Source organism: Saccopteryx bilineata, chromosome 1, assembly GCF_036850765.1.
Source record: "Saccopteryx bilineata isolate mSacBil1 chromosome 1, mSacBil1_pri_phased_curated, whole genome shotgun sequence".
Classification (NCBI taxonomy): Eukaryota; Metazoa; Chordata; class Mammalia; order Chiroptera; family Emballonuridae; genus Saccopteryx; species Saccopteryx bilineata.
Window position 1 is genome coordinate 286,595,320 of NC_089490.1, and position 19,363 is coordinate 286,614,682.

Consider the following 19,363-nt stretch of genomic DNA (forward strand, 5'->3'; position numbering starts at 1 on the left):
TCCATTTGTAAGAGGATCTCCCTGGTTATACCAAGAGGAGGGGTGGGGGAGGATGCCCTTATCTCTAGAAACTCTTTTCATTGCAAAAGACACCTACTAATATCTGCATAACAACCATACCCTCCTTTACTGTGCCTTTCCTGGTAAACTCCCAAACTGACTTTCACCACCCCCAGCATCTTTTGTCTTCAGCTAAAAATGGTTTAAGGTGGTGGCTTCAGCCATTTTGGTGAGTTACTCAGTTTTCTTGGGTCTCTTCCATATATACAGGAGGCATACATGTTTATAAACATCTGTTTGTTTTCCCCCTATTAATCTTTTATTACAGGAATGTCTCAGTGAAGAACCTAGAAGTGTAGAGAAAAATTCTATTCTTCCTCTCCTGTAAAGCAATGGGTTATACCAGTGGTCCCTAACCCTGGGGCCGCGAACTGGTACCGGTCCGCAGAGAAAGAATAAATAACTTATATTATTTCCATTTTATTTATATTTAAGTCTGAACGATGTTTTATTTTTAAAAAATAACCAGATTCCCTCTGTTACATCCGTCGAAGATTCATTCTTGATGCTTGTCTCGGTCACATGATACATTTATTCGTCTCATCCTAAAGGCTGGTCCGTGAAAATATTTTCTGACATTAAACCGGTCCGTGGCTTAAAAAAGGCTGGGGACCACTGGGTTATACCACATAGCCTAAGTGTAGATTACGCCATCCACATTTGTGTAAGTGCACTCTATGATGTTCACACAGAGACAAAATTGCTTACGGAAAAATATCCCGGAATTTATCCCATCATTAAGCTGTGCATGACTGCATAAGCAACTCCTCTAAGGAGTTTCTGGTAAAGTGATCATGATAATAGAATTGTATTAGGATAGAAACACTAGAACAAGGTAGGTTTTCAGTTTTTGTTTGCGGGAGTTAATTTTATTTTCAGAGAGGAATTAAGGATTATATATCAAACATAGAGAAATAAAGGCACAGAAAAGAGGAAAAATAATTGACAATGAAATGTCTCTGAGTGAGCACGAAGAGACAGGTTTCAGGCACATATAGAGAAGTTGTCATAAACATGGCATGGAGAATTTACTCGGCATAACCTGAGAAAAAGCAGATTTGTGTGGAATAAAGCACGTAGTGGGGATATGTGATAGCAGAAAACTGTGGAAACCCTTTTCTGATTTTTCTTATTGTAGAAGTCATTAGAGAAGCAAGGTTATTTGTTGCATGTAAGGAAATTGAAAGATGTATTAAAAAATTGAAGAGAGAGGAAAATTTTTAAATGAATATTAATAGTGTTGTATATAATCACTTCAGTTATTCAAGCTTTTTTCTTTGAATGTATATATATTTTTTCTAATTCTTCCAGAATTATATAATGAGATTGGCACATTGCAATTAGTAAGCCCTGAAATGTATCAACATATTATAAAAATTACAATAGAAAATAGAATGTAGTAGACATTGTAACTGTCTCAGCAAATTTCTCCCCATGTGTAGAACCCAAGAAGTTTGAATGTAACTGAAGGCAAGTGAAGATAAGTTATAGGCCTTAATGGTCTTGAGCCAATGCAGATAAAGATATAACTTATGCCACAATAATAATCCAATTATAGGCATATTTCATATATTAAATACATTTTTGAAAGACAGTAAATGGGAACTTAAAAAGTGACCTATTTGGAGCAACGCATTTAATGGTTATTCAAAGTGACAGTTTATCTCACCTTGGTTATGAATGAGTTTACACCAATTTAAGGTGGCATTCGTCTTGTTAATATGAGTTAACATAGTGTTTGTTGCTTGTTACTATAATATAGCAACACTAAAGCAAAGAATGAGATTTTAAAAATGCAGAAAAGAAAATGTCACAGAGAAATGGAGATAGACCTGATCAAAGTAAGGCTAAATCTTAATTTGCATAAGAATTTTACAGGTACATAGGCCAATATATTTCTTTTATCTTAGAACAAATTGAACTAGTTTGGAACTTTTTTTTAGTAATCTGGCACATGAAAACAGGTAACTAATACACTGACACATACTAGTATAAACAAACATGTCAGAAAAGCATTTTATTTTATTACTTTTGATCATGCTTAAGGCAATACTAATTTCTTTGTGTGCTAAGAAAAAAGTGACAATGAGCGTGCTCTGTCTCCTAAGGAAAACGACTAATATAAACAAATTTGTGGAAAAGAAATTTCATATAACAAAACTAGCACACTGACAATGCAAAATAATGTACAGAAGCGAAAGGGACTTAAAACCACTTACTCTCAGTAATAGGGTTTGGTGCTGTTAGATAATAGTAATAGGGTTTGATAGCTGCTAACAAAAATTAACCTTACTTTAAAAGGCAACAAGGAATGAGTTCATAAAAATCTAAATTTAATTTTCATCATCAGAAGTTAATAATAAGACTAAATTTGAAATTTGTGGATCCTAATATTTGAATATGTTTGCCTGAGAATTGGAATATACACACAAACACACATACACAAAAGCAAGATTCAACAAATAAAGAAAAGGTGAAACAGAGCTGAGGCAAATGTTCATATCAATTTAACAACATTAGCTGTTACTGTTGTTTTATTCGTGAGCTCTGGTGACAGCAGCATCTTTCAGACTCATCAGATGTATGAATAACACCATCCCTGGACTTTGGCTTCTTTGGTAGCACAAATGTCATGCAAGCAATGAATAATACAGTCTTATTGTGGTGTATCGATCAAGTGGAATAAGTTCACATAGTCAGCAGACAGAACACGAAGAAATAGGATATTTTAAGGAAATGGGAAATGCATAGCTTGGTGATCTTGAATTGTGTAGTAAGTGATAAATTTGTTGGGCAATTAAGATAGAGCGATAAGGGGCATGGAATATTCGTGTATGTAACAAAATTTTCTTAACCAAGCTCTATGTTTCAGAAAAATTCCTAAATATTTTGGAATTCTAGGATTCACCAGAGATAAAATAGACCTGATTTCTAGACTTAAGATGATCACAATCTGGTAGAGATGGAAAATATCACAATATAATGTAATAGGTAATATTTAAGACTAATAAGTGCTAAGAGCAATATATAAGGCATGCATATAGTTAGAGGATATAAAGGAAGGAGTAGTAAAGTTTGCCTGAGAAGTTGAGAAACATTTTATAGGTGTTGTGAGATCTGAAATCGCCCTTCAAAGGGAAGAGCTGCCGGTAGAGCAGACGGAATGAGGAGAGGGCACCGAGACACAAAGGTTACAGAAGTACTGAAACTGCAGGGTCTGTTTGAGGATCTGAGACTAAAATGGGACATACACTTTTCAGAAACTTAACCTAAGGAAAGAGAGGGCCAAGTCTTATCATCAAAAGCCACAAAAGTCCTTTGTAGATTTTAGTTCTCAGGCATTCAGAACATGTCTGGTTGTGTGTATGCATGCCCACAAAATTAGTAATACTAGAGCTATGATATAAGTCAAATTGCGACCAGAAATGTTACTTAGACTTAATTTATATTATTATCACAGAGGTTCATAGTTCTTAAACTTTAGCATGCATGAGAATCACCCATGAGGCTTGATAAAACCTGAATTTGGGTCATAACCAGTTTCTATGGAGAAAGTGCCAGATATTTGGTGAAACATTAGTCTGTGTTTCTGTGAGAGTCTTTTTTAAATAAGATTGATATTTAAATTGATACAACACTGAATAAAAGAGAATGCTCTTTATGGTGGGTTTGACCAAAGAAAATATATAGATGGCAAATAAACATATGAAAAATATACTAGAAAGCCCAGTGGTCATACAAAATGACCGCTGTTCTAGATATTATAAATTGTAATTAAAATGATTTGTGCAAAGGTGTCTGCTCATTCAAACTGACTTACCCAGGGCAAGCGGCGAGGATGCCCCTTTGCTTAGTGCCCCATGGGGTTTCCCCCTTCTACTTGCTTAATTGCTTAAAGTAGAGTGCAATGAAGGAAACCGCTGGTGGTACATTTCTTTTTTTTTTTTTTTTTTAATTTTATTTTATTTATTCATTTTAGAGAGGAGAGAGAAAGGAAGAGAGAGAGGGAGAGAGAGAGGAGAGAGACAGAGAGAGAAGGTGGGGAGGAGCTGGAAGCATCAACTCCCATGTGTGCCCTGACCAGGCAAGCCCAGGGTTTTGAACCGGCGACCTCAGCATTTCCAGGTCGACGCCTTATCCACTGCACCACCACAGGTCAGGCCAGTGGTACATTTCTTAAGAGCCACCGCTAGCTCAATAAATAAAGGTGATTTAAATAATAAAATGTTAATTCACATGTCAAAGATCTCTTTGTACACAATATTTCTTGTGTAGATCTTTCCATCATTTTTAAGCTCGCCTTGCAGAGGACCATCAATTATTTTTAATTTTACGTCCGTTCTTTCACGAACTCTTGAACAGGCAACATAAAGTTGACTGTGTCCAAATGCAGGCTCAGGTAAAAAAATGCCAACACGTTTAAGCGTTTGGCCCTGAGACTTATTGATGGTCATAGCAAGGCAATATTTACAGGAAATTGTCTACGTCTCAATTGAAACAGCAACCCTGTTTGGTAAACTTGACCATGAAGTCGAAAGCAATAAAGTCCTGGTTCAGGTAAGTCAATTGGTTTGTTTCCCATGGACACAAAAGCAAACGAACTATTAATGGATTGAATGCTATCCATGTACTGTTTGCTATTTGGATGCTGATTAGTCAATAATTTATTCAAGAGTGGTGGATAATTCTCAATTAGTGGAACTACAATGTTTCCGTACTTGCAACATTGAAAAAATCTTTTCTTGCCACAGTCAAATCGATTAGTTTCTAACTTGAAGTTTAAGGACTGACAGTGTTCACATATAATATTCATGTCACCAGAAGAATGCTCAAAAATTAAAATTTCTCCATTTGAAACTGTTTTAATCCTTTTTGTGTTTCGGTCAGCATTATTCTGTCGTTTTTTTTTTGCATTTCTCTCCTGCCTTTGTTCAAGGGACTCATTTTGTCGAGACAGGCTTTTTTGTCTTGCATCTGAGGCAAGCCTTGTTTCTCTATGCTCATCAGTCTCATTTTGCCGAGAAAGACGCATTTGCTCTGTGACTGAAGCAAGCCTTGTCTTTCTCTGCTCAGTGGTTTCTTTTTGTAGAGAAAGCTGTTTTTGTGCAGCTTTGGCTCCTTTTCTCTCCTCTTCAGTGCTGTATTTTCTAGGAGGCATTCTTAAAATAGATTACATTAAGACGTAGTTTTTATGTAAAACAGATGATTGCCAATGCAAACAAATGTTCACCTTCCCCCTGACACGCTCAATTTGCGTTCAGCCTTAATTTTTTTCAAAAGCAGATGATTACCAATGCAAACAAATGTTCACCTTCCCCCTGACCCACTCAGTTTGTGTTCAGCTGTGGCAACTTCACCCCATTGGCTAGTACAGTTACACAAGCAACCAATAAGCTATCAGCGACAAACAGACACTTAAGCCACATATAATAAAGATATATATATGCATTAGGGGCATGCAAATTAAAACAAGATACCACTATATACTTTTTAGATTGGCTCTTATTGGAGTCTCCTGTTGTCAACAAAAGTGACAATACCAAATGCTGGCAAAAATGCGGAGCAACTGAAACTCTCATTCATTGCTACTGGGAGTAAAAAATGAAACAGCCACTTTAGAAGACTCTCAGTTGCTTACAAATTACATATACTCTTAAAATATGATGTTGCAAATTAACTGCTTGATACAGAGGAGTTTGAAACTTCTTTTCACACAAAAGCCTGTACATGAGTGTTTATTGCAACTTTATTCATCATTGCTAAAACTTGGAAGCTAACAAGATGTTCTTCAGTAGGTAAGTGAATAAACTGTGGTAAAGACAGACAAGGAAATATTATTGAGTGCAAAAAGAATTGAGCTATGAAGCCATGAAAAGACCGGAGGAATTTTAAATGTAAGTAACTAAGTGAAAAGAAAGTTCTATTTGAAAAGGCTACATACTGTATGTTTTCAACTATATAATTTTTTAGAAAAGGCAAAAGTATGGAAGCAATATATGGGATAGAGGTTGGGATGGAGAGAGATGAAGAGACAGAGCCCTGAGAATATTAAGTGCAGTGAAAATACCCTGCATGGTACTCTAATGATGAATACACGTCATATACATTTGTCCAAACTCATAAAATACCAAGAGTTAAGACTAAGTTAAACTATAGGTTTTAGGTGATCATGATATATTTATAAATTATAGTAAATGTATCTATCCTCTGGTGGGGGGTGTTGATAGTAGAGGGTACTAAGCATACAATGGGGCAGAAGTATATGAAAAATCTCTGTACCTTCCTCTCAAATGTACTGTGAACCTAAAACTGTTCTAGTGTGCAATGCTGTTCACAAATTTTGTCTGAAAAAAAATAAGAATCAAATGTATTTCCAAAAAAAAATATGCTAGAAAAGACTTTGATAGCATGGCTGATGTTGAGGTTAAAACTTACAGACTTAACAACCAAAAAGCCCATCAATAGATGACTGGATAAAGAAGATGTGGCACATATACACTATGGAATACTACTCAGCCATAGATGACATCGGAACATTTACAGCAAAATGGTGGGATCTTGATAACATGATACGAAGCGAAATAAGTAAATCAGAAAAAAACAGGAACTGTATTATTCCATACGTAGGTGGGACATAATAGTGAAACTAAGAGACATTGATAAGAGTGTGGTGGTTACGGGGGGGAGGGGGGAATGGGGGAGGGAAAGGGGGAGGGGGAGGGGCACAGAGAGAACAAGATAGAGGGTGACGGAGGACAATCTGACTTTGGGTGGTGGGTATGCAACATAATTGAACGACAAGATAACCTGGACTTGTTATCTTTGAATATATGTATCCTGATTTATTGATGTCACCCCATTAAAAAAATAAAATTATAAAAAAAAAAAACAACTTACAGACTTACAAACAATTGTACATGGAAGAGTCTCCAATAATATTTAACAAGCACTTAAACCAAGTGATTAGTACACGAATGTGCAGTTTTCTAAACACAGTCTTGCAATATGGCCATAAAGTCCTAACTAGTGCTCATTGCAATAGTTGTTTATGATTAGGATTAAATTACAGTTCAGTATTGCTTATTGAGGTGTCTCTAAGGCATTTTTATTACCGCCTATAAAATTCTGGATGTTATAATTTACTATGCTTTTTTACTTAGTAGATATGTACTAAATCATTTCCCATTTGAAGTAGTAGCAAATAGTAAAAAATAAAATATTTAGTAAAAATGGATATCTCCTGAGGAGCCGCAGAAATCAAGCAGGGAGCCTTGGAGCCTATGACAGGGGTGGAACGTTGCTAGAGTTGGCGGGTCTCGCTGCTGGGGGCCGAAGCCTCCTGCCTTGGGCCGTCGCGCACCAGAGCGAGAATCCAGGAGGCTGGAGAGTCTGCAATCAATGCACGCATTTAAAATACAGGAATCGGTGGATGCTATATGTACCGGAAACACCTCCATGATATTCCCGACCAGACTAGCAACGCTACTACCAGCTTCACTTGGGGATGGGATTCTAGCAAGGCTTCTGAGTTGCTGACAGGTATGGGGGTCTCCGCGCTGGAGAGGAGGAGGTGGACAGTGAGAACATCCCTCAGAAACTGCTCTCCAACCTGGGCCAGCCGCAGAGCCCCACACGGAAATGGCTGAAGAGCAAAGGCAATGACAAGGACTTTGTGATCATCTGCAGACCTAAGCTAAATCAGGAGAGTTTTCCAGGTGTTTCCTGGGACTCGCTTCCCGACGAGCTGCTCTTGGGCATCTTCTCCTGACTCTGTCTCCCGGAACTCCTCAGAGTCTCCAGCGTGTTATCACCTGGCGTTTGACGAGTCTCTGTGACAGGCCTTAGACCACACAGGTAAAAACCTGCACCCGGATGCGACTGGGCGGCTGTTGTCTCGAGGAGTGGTTGCCTTCTCCTGCTATGACCATTTGTGGACCAACCATTAGTTAAACACTTCAGCCTGTTCCGTGTGCAGCACAAGGACCTGTTGAACTCAGTCATCGATGTGTCGACCCTCCAGGACATTATGTCTCTGTGCTCCAAGTTGCAGAATCTCAGCCTGGAAGGCCTACAGCTTTCAGATCCCGTTGTCAACAATCTCTTGCAGAACTCAAATTTAGTGCAACTAAACCTTTCTGGGTGTTCTGGATTTTCCGAATCTGCCCTGGAGACTTTGCTGAGTAGCTTTCCATGCTGGATAAACTGAACCTCTCCTGGTGCTTCGACTTCACTGAAAAGCATGTGCAGGTGGCTGTCACCCATGTGTCAGATACTGTCACCCAGCTGAATCTTAGTGGCTACTGGAAAAATCTGTAGAGATCAGATGTCTCTACCTTAATTGGAAGATGCCCCAATCTTGTCAACCTAGACTTAAGTGATAATATCATGATCAATCATGACTGCTTTCCAGAATTTTACCAACTCAACTACCTCCAACATCTGTCACTCAGTCGGTGCTATGATATAATACCTGAAACTTTACTTGAGCTTGGAGAAATTCCCACACTAAAAATACTACAAGTTTTCAAAATCATGCCAGATGGTACCTTTCAGCTGCTACAGGAAGCCCTTCTTCATCTCCAGATTAACCATTCTTATTTTACCACCATTGCCAGACCTACCATTGGTGCTAAAAGCAACCCCGAGATATGGGGCATCAGATTCCAACTGACACTGCAGAAGCCCAGTTGTCTATAAAGTGATATATTGCAAGGTGCTATCTCCTTTCTTTTCTATGGATCAGGGAAAATAGTCAAGAAGCCCAATTGCAGAATCACTCACCTATTTTTATTTTTGGTTTTTCCTTCTGCAAGTATATTCGAGAAGCATCTGAGAGAGAAAACTAGGATGTGTTGCTTTTCTTTTATTAATATTATTTTTTTAAATGACTAATAAAGCTTCTGTTGCCGCTAGGCCCCTAAGAGCCTAATCGTGGGCCTTATGAAGTTTCAGGAGAATGAGCCTGTAATTTCAAGGCCCCTTAAAAGTAAACTTGGATCTGTCTCTTCTGGATGCCTTTTAATCTGTGTAAAAACAAGCTTAAAAATCACCAGCCAGCAAATCTTTATCCTTGCTCTCTATGGTAACTGAACTGTCTTCTATTTAATTTTTCACTCTTGCTTTATTATAAGACAATAGACTGGAAGAATGATAAGCTATTTGTATTGTGAGTTAAACAGAAGCAGTGTAGGACAGACAATTTGAGGCAGTCATTCTGGGGGCCGAAAAAGAAAAATAGACATTTCAATATTACCTTTAGATTTGCAATTAGATTCAGGAAAACAAATAGTCCTGGGTAGGTCAATCCAAAGCCTAAATAAAAGAATAGCCCAACGGAAATGCAGGATTTGAAGACTCAGGAGGCAGTTTTCTATGACAGGTTAATCTGAAGTATGCTCTGCATATTAATGAAGTATCCTTTAATTGATTGTGCTCCCAGAATATGAAAGTAGCTGAGGAGGTGATCATGGTCTTCTAACTTGATGATCAAATGATGTTAACATGGGTTCTTTAGCTTTTCAAATGCTTTGCTTTGTTTTATGATGGTGATAATGTTTCTGTTCTTGAAATATTGGTGGAGCCACTGAGCTGCAGTCGTTTGCCTTTACTGCTGAGGTTCTTGAAGTTATTTTTATATTACTCTGAAATTAAGTCTTTTTAATTGTCCTTTTTCTTTTTTAAGTGTCTCCCACAATCGCTGTTTTAAATTACCCATTTTATAAAGTTACTGGACCTAACATTCCGTATGAAGAACTGCATGTTCCTCTCAATCAGAACTATACCCTAGAAGCAGGTGTGGGTCCCTCATTTCAGAGCTGAAAGCCCAGCTTGCACCTGCAGAGGAGGTAACACCCAGCTGTTGAACTTTTTGACAGCATCAGTGATTTTTGCTAATGGCACATAGAAGCAAACAGATTAAATTCTACTTTAAAATCAAACAAACAAACACTAATTTTTTATTTAAATTGATGACCTCCCCATATGTTCACAATGGAACAGAAAAGGCAAACCCCACTATTTCTATTAACATTTTCTAATCAGATTTTTCTTTTTTTTATTATTTTTTTTAATTATTTGTATTTATTCATTTTAGAGAAGAGAAACAGAGAGATAGAGGGAGAGCTGGAGAGAGAGAGAGAGAGGGGGGAGAGGGAAAAATAGAGAGAGAGAGAGAGAGAGAGAGAGAGAGAAAAGGGAAGGAGGAGCAGGAAGCATCAACTCCCTCTAATCAGATTTTTCAAATGTTAGAAACTATGGTGTGAAGTGCCCTTACCTGCCTAGGCCTAAGGAAGAACATTTTAAGGTAGTTATACCTGAAATGATTATGTTTCGATTTTGTAGTAATTAAAAAGTGGTAAATACTACTTGAAATCATTGTTTACAGATTAGTGACAATGGCAGGGGATAGGTTCCGGGTAGACTCTGACTTGCAGATGCCCTCAAACACAGTACTTCCAAACTCAAGTCTAGCCAAAAGCTATTTTGCTAACATGTCAGAGTAATCTGTATTTTTGTATGTGATTTCTACTCTTATAGATTTGTTTTAAAATAAAACACATTTTTATAATTTAAAAAATTGATATTTCTTTTGGTAATAACTAATAATGTAATTTTTATGATATATATGAACACATGTATATTCATAAATTAATTTCTACTTGAAACAAATATTATTTGGGCTGAGGTGAAATTTAGAGCAATCTAAAGTACAGTTTCTGATCAATACACCTCTATAGTTGGATTTGAAGATATTTTAAAATAAGTTTTTATTGTTCCTGAAAAACACAATCATCCTCTTTAAGGATTCTCCCCTTCTATATTGTATACATGAACCCTGTTCCAAAAGAACTACATTATCTTTCCTGGATCTTTATGATGTTCTCATCACCTCTTCTTGAATATATTCATTCATTCATTCATTCACTCATTCATTATTTTAACTAATTTTTAATGAGTCCTCAGTATTTGGCAGTCATCAAATTGCAGTTTTACACCTATTATGATTATTTTAAAAATAAAAATTAGAGGAGTCAAGATGGCCATGGAGTAGGCAGATGTTCCAACTCTCACATTCCAGAACCAAAGCAGATTACAACTTAACTTTGAGAAAGGTCATCTTGAAAGGCAAACTTTGGACTAAACTAACAGGATTCTATAGCCAAGGACCAGCAAAGAATTTACATGGAGACTGGTAGGAAAGGTGGAAACACGAAAAGGGCTGCCCCATTCCCGGGAGTGAGCAGTGGCCCAGAGGGACTCTCACAGTGGGGAGAATAGTCTGGTGAGTTGTGGGTTGTGGGTCTTCACCCCAGAACTGGAGTCCCATTCTAGAGCTCTGGAGCCTGGAAGGGGCAAACACACTGTATTTGGCTGAAAAAAGGGGCCTAGATACTGTTTGAGAGAAGGAAAGAGAACTCTAGGACCCAGACTCTATATTAAAGGGCCGCATGGACAGCCTCACTCAAAGCCACCTGCCCCAGGCTTTGGAGCGGAGAGCGCTGGGAGGACTGGAGTTGCCAGGGGAGAGTATGGTCTCGGAGACACAGGGGGAGACACTTTGAGGGATGTAAACCCAAACCCTGGACTGAATCATGTCCCAAATCTAAAGTGAACATTTTTTTTTCAGAGCAGCAACACCTGGGTAAGAAATTACCCCGTCCACTGGAGGCTCTTCTGCTTCAGTCAGAACAAAGAGGCACTTAGAGGCAGGTAGCATGTTAGGGACAGGGGTAATGAGTGCTGGGGTCTGAGCTATGCTGCTACTCCATGCTGCTGAGCCCTTGCTGGGGGAGAGGGGGCAGGCCGGCTGCAGCGGGGCACAGCTACAGGAGCCAAGGCAGTCCGAGTGAGTGTGTGCAGGCCCACCCACGAAGGCAGAAGCCACAGAGGCCGCTTCAGAGGTCCCCGCTAGGTCGCAATCATGCCTGCAGCGTGGGACCATCCCTGGCAGTGGCTGAGACCCGGGTGACAGCAGAAGGGTGGAAGCAGCTGCACGTGCCCTTCCCCCCCAAAGGCAGAGGCCACTGTGGCTGCTCTGAAGGTCTGAGCACGGGTGAGCCCACCCTTAGCGGTGGCTGGGGCCCGGGCAACCTAGGGTTGGTCAGTGTGGGTGCACGCAGACCCTCCATGGGCAGCTAAAGCCACCATGGTCCCAGAAGTAGGACGGCACTGGCAGTGCCTGTTTGAGCACAAACACCCAAGGCAGCACCAGCAGTGGTGGGGGGACAGCAGACAGACCACACACCAGGAGCACAGAGGCCACATTGACTGGTCCCCTGAGACCACACCCTTCTAAGTGCTGAAAATAAAAATAAAATAAAATAAATAAAAAGTCTGGATAGAAAGACATCTCAGGCAAAGGGGCAAACCACATGCAATACCATACCTAATCACTGAATTACAGTACTGAGCCCAACAAGTAGCCAGCAATAAGAGGTAGCAGAAAGCAGATCTCAGGGAACTTGAACTTTCAAAGGAACTTTCCCCAAGCCAAGAGTAGATAAAAGCTAGCTTCGTAGTGCAGCTGATATTTACAATGGCACCAGGGCCCAGCAGAGGCAGCCACAAGAACTGGATCACCTGTAGCTCCAAAAATGTAGATAAGAGCCAGTCTTTGGCACTGACCCCTACCAATCTGGGCCAGGTTCTGACCAGGAAGGTCTAGGGCAGTCACAACCAGAGGCCAGATACAGAGAGCATCAGTTCAGGACCTAACAACCCTTGTTAGAGTGGTAGATTAAAGAAGGGCTCCTCACACCTGACTCAGCTAAGACATAAAAAACGCTGACAGAAATAGAATAAAGAACAGTGATAGCAGATAAGCAATCCACAGCAGATTACGAACTACAGCTGATGACAACCCAAGAAGACCTAGAAACAACACAACTGAAAATTGGAGGCAGACAATACTAACCCTAAACTCAGCTAGCTACACAAACAACACACGCAAATGAAGAGTATATACAGACAAAATGAGAAGACAAAGAAATGCAACCCAAATGAATCAACAAGAGTAATCTCCAGAAAACTAACTGAGTTAGATGGAAATAACAAAACTTACTGGATGCAGAGTTTAAAATAATAATTGTAAGGATGCTCAAAGATCTTAGAGCAAGAATGGATGGACATAAGAAACACCTAAATAAAAAAATAACAAGTATCAAAAAGGACATTGAAATCATAAAAAAGATCCAGACAGAAATGACAAACACAATGAAATCATAAAAAAGATCCAGACAGAAATGAAGACTATACTAGAAGGAATTAAAAGCAGTCTGGATGAAGGAGAGGATCGAATCAGCAACTTAGAGGACAAGATAAGAGAAAGCACGGAAGCAGAAGAGCAAAAAGAAAAAAGGATCAAAAAGTCTAAGAAAACTCTAAGAGAGCTCTGTGACAACATTAAGAGAGACATCCATATAATAGGGGTTTCTGAAGGAGAAGAGAAAGAATAAGGGTTAGAGAACCTGTTTGAAAAATTATAGCTGAAAATTTCTACAAATATGTAGAAAAGAGTCACACAGGTTTAAGAAGCAGAGAGAATTCCATTAGAAAAGAACCCAAGATCCTGACCAGGCAGTGGCGCAGTGGATAGAGTGTTGAACTGAGATGTGGAGGACCCAGGGTCAAGACCCTGAGGTTGCAAGCTTGAGTGCAGGTTCATCTGATTTGAGCAAGGCTCACCAGTTTGAGCCACTGGCTTGAGCAGGGGGTCACTGGATCTGCTGTAGCCCCCCGGTCAAGGCACATATGAGAAAGCAATCAATGAACAACTAAGGAACCACAGTGAAGAATTGATGTTTCTCATCTCTCTCCCTTTCTGTCTATCTGTGCCTCTTTCTGACTCTCTCTGTCCCTGCCACAAAAAAAGAACCCAAGAGACAACACCAAGACAGATCATAATCAAAATACCAAAGTTAAGAGATAAAGAAAGAATACCAAGAGCTGCAAGAAGAAAACAGACAATCACCTACAAAGGAGCCCCCATAAGGATGACATCTGACTTCTCAACAAAAACACTTGAAGCCAGAAGGGAGTGGCAAGAAATATCCAAAGTAATGCAGAATAAGAACCTACAACCAAGACTTCTTCATCCAGCAAGGCTATCGTTTAAGATTGAAGGAAAAATAAAAAGCTTCACAGACAAAATAAATAAATAAATAAATAAATAAATAAATAAATAAATTCAAGGAATTCATCACAACCAAACCAATGCTGCAAGAAATGTTAAGGGGCCAGCTGCAGACAGAACAAAGGCAAAGGCTGGGGGGAATCTAGTAAAAGAAGAATGTAAATTTAAAGAAAAAATGGCAAGAAACAACTACATATCAATAATAACCTTAAATGTAAATGGATTAAATGCTTCAATCAAAAGATATAGAGTATTGTATTTTATCAAAAGCCTTTTCTACATCTATTGATAAGATTATGTGGTTTTTGTTCTTTGTTTTGTTGATATGGTGTATTACGTTAACCGTTTTATGTATGTTGAACCATCCTTGAGATTCTGGGATGAATCCCACTTGATCATGATGTATTATTTTTTTAATATGTTGTTGTATTCGGTTTGCCAGTATTTTGTTTAGTATTTTACCATCTGTATTCATTAGAGATATTGGTCTGTAGTTTTCTTTCTTTGTGCCATCCTTGCCAGGTTTTGGTATGAGGGTTATGTTGGCCTCATAAAATGTGTTTGGAAGTATTGCTTCTTCTTCAATTTTTTGGAAGACTTTGAGTAGAATAGGAACCAAGTCTTCTTTGAATGTTTGATAGAATTCACTAGTATAACCGTCTGGGCCTGGACTTTTATTTTTAGGGAGGTTTTTAATAGTTTTTTCTATTTCCTCCCTGCTGATTGGTCTGTTTAGGCTTTCTGCTTCTTCTTGACTCAGTCTAGGAAGGTTGTATTGTTCTAGGAATTTATCCATTTCTTCTAGATTGTTGTATTTGGTGGCATATAATTTTTCATAGTATTCTACAATAATTCTTTGTATATCTATGATGTCTGTGGTGATCTCTCCTCTTTCATTTTGGATTTTATTTATTTGAGTCCTGTGCCTTTTTTCCTTGGTGAGTCTTGCCAAGGGTTTGTCAATTTTGTTGATTTTTTCAAAGAACCAGCTCCTTGTTCTATTAATTTTTTCTATAGTTTTTCTGTTCTCTATTTCATTTATTTCTGCTCTGATTTTTATTATCTCCTTTCTTCGGCTGGTTTTGGGTTTTCTTTGTTCTTCTTTTTCTAGTTCCTTAAGGTGTGAAGTTAAGTAGTTTACTTCGGCTCTCTCTTGTTTGTTCATATAGGCCTGAAGTGATATGAACTTTCCTCTTATTACTGCTTTTGCTGCATCCCAGAGATTCTGATATGTTGTATTTTCATTTTCATTTGTCTGTATGTTTAAGACTCTCAACAAAATGGGTATAGAAGGAAAATATCTCAACATGATAAAGGCCATATATGATAAACCATCAGCCAACATCATATTAAACGGCATAAAACTGAGGACTTTCTACCTTAAATCAGGAACAAGACAGGGCTGTCCACTCTCTCCACTCTTATTTAACGTGGTGCTAGAAGTTCTGGCCAGAGCAATCAGACAAGACAAAGAAATAAAAGGCATCCATATCGGAAAAGAAGAAGTAAAGCTATCACTTTTTGCTGATGATATGATCCTATACATCGAAAACCCGAAGGACTCCACAAAAAGATTATTAGAAACAATAAACCAATACAGTAAGGTCGCAGGATACAAAATTAACATACAAAAGTCCATAGCCTTTCTATATGCCAACAATGAAATATTAGAAAACGAACTCAAAAAAATAATCCCCTTCACGATTGCAACAAAAAAAAATAAAATACCTAGGAATAAACATAACAAAGAATGTAAAGGACCTATATTGAGATGGAAAAATATTCCTTGTTCTTGGATAGGAAGAATAAATATAATTAAAATGGCCATATTACCCAAAGCAATATATAAATTTAATGCAATTCCCATCAAAATTCCTATGAGATTTTTTAAAGAAATGGAAGAAAAAAATCATCAGATTTATATGGAACTATAAAAAACCCCGAATAGCCAAAACAATCCTAAGGAAAAAGAATGAAGCTGGGGGCATTACAATACCTGACTTTAAACTATATTATAGGGCCACGATAATCAAAACAGCATGGTATTGGCAGAAAAATAGACACTCAGACCAACGGAACAGAATAGAAAGCCCAGAAATAAAACCACATATATATGGTCAAATAATCTTTGATAAAGGGGCCAACAATACACAATGGAGAAAAGAAAGCATCTTCAACAAATGGTGTTGGGAAAACTGGAAAGCCACATGCAAAAGAATGAAACTCGACTATAGCCTGTCCCCGTGTACTAAAATTAATTCAAAATGGATCAAAGACCTAAATATAAGACCTGAAACAATAAAGTACATAGAAGAAGACATAGGTACTAAAATCATGGACCTGGGTTTTAAAGAACATTTTATGAACTTGACTCCAATGGCAAGAGAAGTGAAGGCAAAGATAAATGAGTGGGACTACATCAGAATAAAAAGTTTTTGCTCAGCAAGAGAAACTGATATCAAAATAAACAGACAGCCAACTAAATGGGAAATGATATTTTCAAACAACAGCTCAGATAAGGGCCTAATATCCAAAATTTACAAAGAACTCATAAAACTCAACAACAAACAAACAAACAATCCAATAAAAAAATGGGAAGAGGACATAAACAGACACTTCTCCCAGGAAGAGATACATATGGCCAACAGATATATGAAAAGATGCTCAGCTTCATTAGTTATTAGAGAAATGCAAATCAAAACGGCAATGAGATACCACCTCACCCGTGTTAGATTAGCTATTATCAACAAGACGGGTAATAGCAAATGTTGGAGAGGCTGCGGAGAAAAGGGAACTCTCATCCACTGTTGGTGGGACTGTAAAGTAGTACAACCATTATGGAGGAAAGTATGGTGGTTCCTCAAAAAACTGCAAATAGAACTACTTTATGACCCAGCAATCCCTCTACTGGGTATATACCCCAAATTTCACTAATCATTAGAGAAATGCAAATAAAAATCACAATAAGATATCACCTCAGAATGGCCCTCATTAACAAAACAACACATAATAAGTGCTGCGAGGATGTAGAGAAAAGGGAAGCTTTCTGCATTGCCCATGGGATGCAGACTGGTGCAGCCACTGTGGAAAACAGTATGGACATTCCTTAAAAAATTAAAAATGGATCAGCCATCCTACTTTTAGAAATATATCCCAAGAACAACACATCAATGATTCAAAAGGAGAAATGCACCCCCATGTTTCTGGCAGCATTGTTCACAATAGCCAAGATCTGGAAATAGCCCAAGTGTCTGTCAGTGGACAAGTGGATTAAAAAGCAATGGTACATATACACATAGTGGACTACTATGGGGCCATGAGAAAGAAGGAAATCTTCCCTTTTGAGACAACATGGATGGACCTGGAAACTATTATGTTAAGTAAAATAAACCAAGCAGAAAAAGAAAAATACCATATGACTTCACTCATTTGTGGAATCCAATGAACAATATGAACTGAGAAACGAAACAGAGACAGAGGTGGGATCAAAAGGACCACAGGAAAAGCAGACAGAGGGAAAGGGGAAGATACGATGGGATGAGAGTAGAAAGGTAAAACCAAGGGGAAGGTATTGTGGGGAGAAGGGTAAGTGGGATGTGTTGGGGAACAAGGGGAAGGGAGTGAGGTATTCTGGGGGACACAGTATCTATGTACATCCAATAAATTAAAATAAAATTAAAAAAACTTCTTTCTACTTCTCATAAACTTGAAAGAAATAATAAAAAATACTTAGCTCCTTAAAAAAATAAAATAAAAAATAAAAAATAACCAGAATGATCACCAATGAACCCATTTATGTATTCTTTATAACATTTAAAAGTAATTAATGAATGTTTATTTTCAAAGAGAAAATTATGTTGAAAAAAATCTAAATGGAAGCCTCTCAAGCTAAATTTGCAGATACAAAACATAAAAGCTAGAATAGAAAAAACTAACATATTGTAATTATTGATTTGTTTCAAAGGATATTATAACAATATATAAACTTTAATGAGCTATCATCTATACTCATTAGAAAGTTCATAAAAAAAGTATATAATAAAGATTGGTAACCAAGTAACCAAATAGAAAAATTGAACTCTTATACTACTGTTGGGAATATAAAATGTGGCCACTTTGGAAAACAGACTGGCAGTTGAGTTCATCAAATGGTTAAATATAATTGTATATTTCATCCCTAGATATTATACCCAAAGGAATTTAAGACTAGTTTATCTCTAAGCTATGACATTAAAGTCAACATTATTCATATCAGGCAAAAAGGGGAAACAATCCAAATATCTGTCAAGTAATAAATAGATTAATAAAAAGTGGTATATCTATAAAAAATATTTTTCAGAAATAAATATAAATTAATGACACATGTTACAATGTGGATGAACTTGGAAAACATTATGCAAAGTGAAATAAGGTAATCACAAAAGACCAGACATTATGTGATTCTTTTATATAAAATGCCAATAGGTAAATAGGTAAATCTATTGCTATAGACTGAATATTTATATCCGCTCAAAATTTATGTGTTAAACTTTACCTCCATTGAATGGCAATAGAAAGTGGGACTTTGGGAAGTGAATAAGTATTAAGGGTGGAAGCTTCCTGAATGAGATTAGTGCTTTAATAGTAGAGACCAGAAACTTCTTTGTCTTTCTGCCCTGTGAGGACATCACTAGAAGACAGCTATGGATGAAACAGGAAGTAGGCCTTCACCAGACAATGAACATGCCAGCATCTTTTTCATAGCCTTCCCGGCCTCCAGAACTGTGAAAAATAAGTTTTTGTCATTTAAAGCACCCAGCTTATGATATTTTTTTATAATACCTTGAACAGACAAGTACCTCTAGAGCACTGATTTTCAACTTGTTTGCCACAAGAATTTTTAAAATGCACTATATCTATTTAGTCAGGGGCATTGACCTCTTTTCCCTTAGACTGTCAAATAAAAAAAATGACAACAGCCAACACAATAGCCATCAGTGTGAATGAATCAAATTTATAGCTATTTTTCATACTCAATCAGTAAAGAATATAATATATTGTTTGGTTTGTGACAGGATTTTAGTTATGGGTTTATGAAAAAAAAAGATTGAGAATTGCTGATCTAAAGAAACAAAATCTAGATTAGTGGCTGCCTAGGATGGGCGGATGGAGGGACATATCCTCTGAGGATGA

At 37.7% G+C, this 19,363-nt stretch overlaps 1 protein-coding gene and 1 pseudogene across 4 annotated transcripts in view; one reads left to right on the forward strand and one right to left on the reverse strand.

Moving 5' to 3' along the window:
- The window catches only part of CDH18 (cadherin 18), a 713,946-nt gene that overhangs the window by 37,899 nt on the left and 656,684 nt on the right, over nucleotides 1-19,363 (reverse strand). The window lies entirely within an intron of this gene.
- On the forward strand, nucleotides 7,459-8,757 carry LOC136313556 (S-phase kinase-associated protein 2 pseudogene; annotated as a pseudogene).